General features: G+C 40.0%; 1 non-coding gene across 1 annotated transcript; it reads left to right on the top strand.

The window, feature by feature from the left end:
- Window positions 1-418: 418 nt before the first annotated feature.
- Window positions 419-492, top strand: TRNAI-AAU (transfer RNA isoleucine (anticodon AAU)). Its single transcript has one exon. It is a non-coding gene; the product is annotated as a tRNA-Ile (tRNA).
- Window positions 493-6873: the final 6381 nt, after the last annotated feature.

Genomic DNA, 6873 nt, shown 5'->3' with positions numbered 1-6873 from the left:
AAGGAAGATCCACCGGGATGTTCCTTCCTGTCAGGAGGGGAATTCTCAGGACGTCAGCAGGGACCAAATCAACCAGGTCCTTCTCCTGAGGTGTCTGAATCGTTCTCAAAGGTTTGCTTCCTGGGGTAGGCTGAAGGAGCCCTCTCTAGTAATGTTTCTGTTGGGATGAAATCGACGGCTCCAGAACTTCTTATTTTCCACAGGAGAAGCGAATTCATCTCTGCTGGAGGTAGAGATTTTGTGCCTGTTTCTGCGGGAGTGAGGAAAGAGGAAATAAAAAACATACAGAGAAGCTTGAAAAAGGAGTGTCATTTATTCATAGTTAAGATTATGTAAAAGCAAGTATCGTTTGGATGAGTGAAGAAGGTGTGAAAAGTCTTCCTAGTGTGTGAACATAAAAAAGTTTTCTCCCTGAGGTGGCCGGTTAGCTCAGTTGGTTAGAGCGTGGTGCTAATAACGCCAAGGTCGCGGGTTCAATCCCCGTACTGGCCAAGGGGAAAAGTTTTCTGAATAAGAAAAAAATCTTGCTGTCCTCACTGTACACCCAGCTGCACGTTGAAAATAACCTCTGTGATATCAAATCTAGATCAATTGCCGACTTTATTTCCCTAATCCTCAGTAGTAACACCTACACACTCTTTGTTCCCCTTCTAAAGGGGGATGGGGGGGGCACAGTTTTTTGGAAGAAGTGATACAAAGCCTTCAGATAGAAATTTGAGTGAAGAAAACCAGGGTGAGAGTGGGGATGGTTTTGGAGATGAGGTGTGCCTCTGATGGCCGCTGTGCATCTCAGCATCTCATTTTCCTTGTGCCTTTCTCAGGGTCCAGCTCACTCTGACTTTGTGTCGCCGGCAAGCACTTTCTCTACCTGATTATCTCCTCTACCTGAGTGTTTATTCATCCCTTATAATGCACTTTCCTACTCTTGAACATGGTGTTTCTACTTATTAAATAAGGACAGTCAAATATAAAGCATATTTCCATTCTTTTAACCTACAAGTTGGCTTCTGTGCATGATACAATTTCTGTCCATGAAGACAGATTTTTTTTTTCTTTTTCAGGATCTCCAAGATCTAGAACGGTGCCAAAGTCAGATGAACTCGGGAAACCTCTGGATAGTCTCCTGACTATTGTGTTATTTCCACGAATATTCACATGTGCTGTCTCCTAACTTAACAAGGTTTCTCTTGACCCAACATATTCCTCTAGCTACTACCCTGTTTCTCAGATGGATTTATAACATCTCCTAGAGAATTATCCAGATTTCCTAGCTCCAGTTTTGAAATCCACTACATTCTGGTTTTTGACACCACCAGTTCATGGAAACTTCCTGTCAAGATTACCAATGACTTCTCACTGTTTCAAGAACTTCTCTTCCTTGACTTCTGTTAAGGATTCAATTGTGTTCCCCTAAAATTTGTGTTGAAATCCAAACCCCTATACCTGGGAATTTATTCCCATTGGGGAACCAGTTTTCTTTGTTCTGTTAATGAGACCATAATCAGTGTAGGGTATGTTTTAAATGTAATTACTCTTGAGATATAAAAAGAACAGATTAGGCCCTGTGACAAGGGAGGACAAACTGAGGAAGACAGAAGCACATGTGAGGATCAACAAGGACCCCAGGAACTCTGAGGCTATGGAAACTGAGGCAAGGATCTTCCCCCAGGGCCAACAGGAAGAAAGAATTCCCCTAGAGCTATGCCCTGAATTTGGACTTCCAGACTCCTACACTGTGAGAAAATACACTTCTGCTTCTTAAAGAAAGCAATTGTGGTATTCCTGTAACAGTAAAAAAAAAAAAAAAAATAGCCCTAAGGAAATAAGACAACTTCTCAAAGTCAGTAAACACTATCCTAAAACTTTTTTTTTTTTTTCTGACTTCCAAGACACTGCTGTCCTGACTGCCTTTCTACCTCACTGGTTCATCCTTCTCAATAGTTTTTGTTGGTGTCACCTCTCCTCACCCATTCTATAGGAGAATGTCCCACAGATTGGTCCTTGAACATTTTCTCTATACGTACTCCCTCCCTGGTAATCTCACCCATTCTCATGCTTTCAATCATCAACACATTAGAGCTGCCCCATAGGGTTTCCAAGGTTATCATCTTTCTGGAAGCAGACTGCCACATCTTTCTCCCATGGAGTGACTGGTGGGTTTGAACTGGTGACCCTTTGGCTAGTAGACAAACCCTTAACCACTTGATGAAAACGGGTTTGGTTTTTTGGTTTATATGCCTACAACTCACAAATGTGTATCTGTATTCTAGACCACTCCATGAACCTCACATCTTGTATATACAACTGATTCTTTGACATTACCACTTGGATGTTTTATACTAGGCATTTAAAAGTTAGCATGTGTAAAACTGAACTCCCATTTTTCTTTAATAATCCTACTATATACAGTCTTCCATATTTCCGTTAGTTGCAACACAATTTTTTCACTCTTTCAGGCTAAAAGACCTTGAAGTCATCATTTATTTTATTCTCTCTGTCATATCTCACATCCAGGTTGTCAGGAATTTCTCTTCTCTCTATCTTCAAAATATATCCAGACTCTGACTACTTCTTACTACCCTTGACAGCCACCATCTTGTCTGGCGTTGGAGAAAAAGACCCCAGAATGAAATTTGATGAAAAGAGATATTTATTAAGCAAATACAAAGGTGATCGTTGCAATGAGAGATGTGCCAGTGCGCACCAGACACAAGAGACTAACAGAATCTACTGACTCACAGTCAGGGAGTCTCTAATATACTACTACAGAAGGAAGTAAATTAAGAAAAATTACATTATTGTCAAAGGTCAGAAAAGTATCATATGGGAATACATGATTGGCTCAAGGAGTCTTCCTTGGCTTTATAACCATTTATACTAGGGTGATGTTTCATTGGGAACAACCTGGGAACATCCACTCTTGCTTTAGTGACTTGGAATGGGTTGTCAGGTCAGTTACAAGGAATTCGCAATACGCTGCTTTGTGAGAGCGTAATTTCCCTATAGCACAGCCTCTTTGTAGGCTAAGATAAAGTACCTTTGGTGGAACATCCCTCCCCTACGTATGGAAAACGATGAAACAATGAGTTTCTGTGTGTACTGTCTCTCATTTCTTTCTGGAGCTTTTCATAATGATTTTAAATGTTCACGCAAAACGGATTCCAGCATTAACTACTACCCCTTAAGAAACTTTTGTATAAAAATAGACTCTAGCCCTTGGACTTTATTCAGCCTCGCTACTTCTGGCAAGACACCTATATAAATTTAAGGCTCCCTAGGTCATGCCCAGAACCCTGGTGGAGCAGTGGTTAAGAGCTATGGCTGCTAACCAAAAGTTGGCAATTTGAGTCCACCAACACTCCTTGGAAACTCTATTGGGGGCAGTTCTGCTCTGTCATATAGGGTCGCTACTTGGCTGAGTCAACTCCATGGCAATGAGTTTGACTTTTTTTGGGGGGGGGATGTCACGTTCAAGCCATTGTCATTTCTCACATGTAGCACGAGGAAAGGGACTTAACAAATCTCCAGTATTTATTCTTCTATCTGTAAAAAACATTCTCCACAGAACTGGCAAAGGGATGCTTTAAAAAACATAATCACATGGAGTTACTTCACTGCTTAAAACCCATCATCCACTCATTTTGTCAGAATAAAATGGCCTTAAAAAATGGCATGTAAAAAGGTCATGGAAGCTCCTTACAAATCCAAACTCCCTGAGGGACTGAATTGCTGAGCTGAGGGCTGTGGGAAGCATGGTCTCGGGGAACATGTAACTAAATTGGCATAACATAGTTTATAAAGAAAATCTTCTATGTTCTACTTTGGGTATTAGCATCTGGGGTCTTAAAAGCCTGTGAGCAGCCATCTAAGATACACCGCTGGTCTCACCCCTTTGGGAGCAAGGAAGAATGAAGAAGACTAAAACAAGACTGATTAGCCCCAAGGACTAACAGACCACATCTACCACCAGACTGAGTCCAGTACAGCTAGATGATGCCTGGCTACCACCACTGACTGTTCTGACAGGGATCACAATAGAGGGTCTGGGACAGAGCTGGAGAAAAATGTAGAACAAAATTGTAAATCACAAAAAAGACCAGACTTACAGGCCTGACAGAGACTGGAGAAACCCTGAGAGTATGGCCCCCCGAAATCCTTTCTGCTCAGTAATGCAGTCAAGCCTGAGGTTCACCTTTCAGCCAAAGATTAGACAGGCCCATGAAACAAAACAAGACTAAAGGGGCACAGCAGCACACAGGCAAAGACTAGAAGGCAGGAGGGGACAGGAAAGCTGGCAATAGGGAACCCAAGGTGGAGAAGGCAGAGTGTAACTGACACAGATTTGAATCCACACTTCCCTTTGTCTTATGTCCCCTTTGTCCTCTTCTTTCAGCATATGTGTACCCTCCACCTCTTGAGTGAACAACTATGTAGTCATACTATGATAAATATGTTTTGTTCTCAGAAAGAACACTTGTAGCTGATGTATGACAAAGTCGTAGTTCATGAATAAGCAAGCAATAGAATGTTCCAGGAAGGTAATGTCCATATGCTCCCTAGAAAGCTGTTTATGTACACACTTTGCTCACAGAAAGTCTATGATGATTAACTGAGCTTGTGAAAACTTCACTTGTGACTCATATGTGACACATGTGTAACACCCAGCCCTCATGTATAAGAACCTTCCTCACTTTTCAGAGATTGGAGCACCTCCCAGTGCTACTGCAACATGGGGGCACTTCTCAGTGCTGCCTCCAAACTGGGCTGTTGCTTTGGTTGTTTTCTATTCTACAGTAAAATCTATCTTTTCTCTCCTTACAGAGTTTTTGTTAGCTTGCACTTTTACTTATCTGGTGTCACAAGTGGGATTTGATGGTGCATTATCTTTTAGGCAACTGAGATGCTGAGGACCCAGACCCTGGTCTCCAATGCCATGATTTCTCAGAGTCTGCTTAATAACTTCTTGAAAACGAGCTCTGCTACATCAAAATTTTTTGAGTTTTAGTATAGCTTTCTTCTGGTTCTTGAAGTTTTTATTGTTTGTTGGGTTCTTGTTTAGTTTTTTGTTCTTGTTGTTTTGATTCTTGCAAGTCAAAGTTTTTATTTGGATTTTTATTTGAGCTCCCCCTAGACAGTTTTTGTTTTTTGGTTTTACTTTATTGCAAGACACTGTCTCTAAGTTACTAAACAGAATAAAAAATTGCAGAGTTAAATTTCAACTCCTACCCCCCTCTGTTGAATTGCCAGCTGCTCCTCCTTTTGGTTCTGATAACAAAGCTGATTGAACTTACTTTCTTTTCAGTGAAACTAGGCAACAAACCTCTCTTTCAAGTGCCTTCTAAAACCCATCCTAATACACTAATTTAGAATTTCAGGGATCACTTTGGGAAAATGAGTTCCTACTTGCAATTGTCTTTTCTTTCCTCTGGGCAACCTTTTGTTTAATTTTCAGCTTTAGTCAAAATATCTGAATAAAATCCATCCAACTAAACATGCATATGAGGCAATTGAAAAGAACATGGCTTCAGTCAGGTGCACCTTAGTCCTCAAAGTGACATGTTTTCTTTTGAACACTTTAAAGATTTTTCATAGGGCTTTCTAAAATTTCAGCTCATTTCTCTCTTGCTCCTGTTTCATAATCTCGGCTTTTAATAACTCTCCTAGGAATCTTTGGTATCAATGGCTCTGTTTAAAAACACACCTGAAAATAAAATAAGTTATTTTAGTTGGTGTAGCAAAGTCTTAAAACAGGACAAATTATTTCTCTAAAGATCCTACACTGCATGCCAAAGACAACATTATGAAAATACAATAATTTCCAACCTCCATATGGTATTACTAAATTAGATTATAATATTTCTTCACAGAACTTACTCTGATTGGTTTGATGATAAATCAGCATCTACAGAAATTGAGTAATCTTAATATTTTTAATATTCCCAAGAATTAATGAAAGGGAACTTGTTCTGCAGAATTTTTACGTTTTGTCATATGTGAATTTAAAAACAGTTGCCAACATTTCCTTAAGTAACTAAGGCTAGATTAAATATATGACATGTGTTTCAGTAAAAGAATTTGGATGGATATAGAAAGTTGTAGAAGGCTAGAGGGAAGGTGTAGAAAATTACCGAGATGAAAAAGAGGTAAGGATGGAAAAAGAATTTAGATGATTATTCAGCATTATAGAATGTTGAAAGAAGGTCTAATAGAAAGCTGGTATGCTACAGAAAAAAGTATATTATGTGTATTGAGGGTTTGAGGTTGTGTACTGAAGGATTATAAAATAAGAAATACATCCCAAAGGCAAGAAATTTGAAAGTTTTCTTAAAGAAGGAATTTGATTGATGTGGTCTGTGTTTTTATACTGCTGCAGCTAAAGTTTGATGAGTTAATCCATGAGAATTTTTTTCCACTCGTATTTTCTTTCTTTTTTTATTATAATTTTTATTGAGCTTTAAGTGAATGTTTACAAATCAAGTCAGTCTGTCACATATTAGCTTATATACAGCTTACTGCCACTTACTCTCCCCCTAATGAGTAATGAGTCAGCCCTTCCAGTCTCTCCTTTCGTGACAATTTTGCCAGTTTCTAACCCTCTCTACCCTCCGATCTCCCCTCCAGACAGGAGATGCCAACACAGTCTCAAGTGTCCACCTGATACAAGTAGCCCACTCTTCATCAGCATCTCTCTCCTACCCATTGTCCAGTCCCTTCCATGTCTGATGAGTTGTCTTCAGGAATGGTTCCTGTCCTGGGCCAACAGAAGGTTTGGGGACCATGACCGCCGGGATTCCTCTAGACTCAGTCAGACCATTAAGTATGATCTTTTTATGAGAATTTGGGGACTGCATCCCACTGATCTCCTGCTCCCTC

This window comes from Elephas maximus, chromosome 1 (genome assembly GCF_024166365.1).
Source record: "Elephas maximus indicus isolate mEleMax1 chromosome 1, mEleMax1 primary haplotype, whole genome shotgun sequence".
NCBI lineage: Eukaryota > Metazoa > Chordata > Mammalia > Proboscidea > Elephantidae > Elephas > Elephas maximus.
Note: the sequence above shows the minus strand (reverse complement) of the source record. Positions and strands in the feature narration are given on the sequence as shown.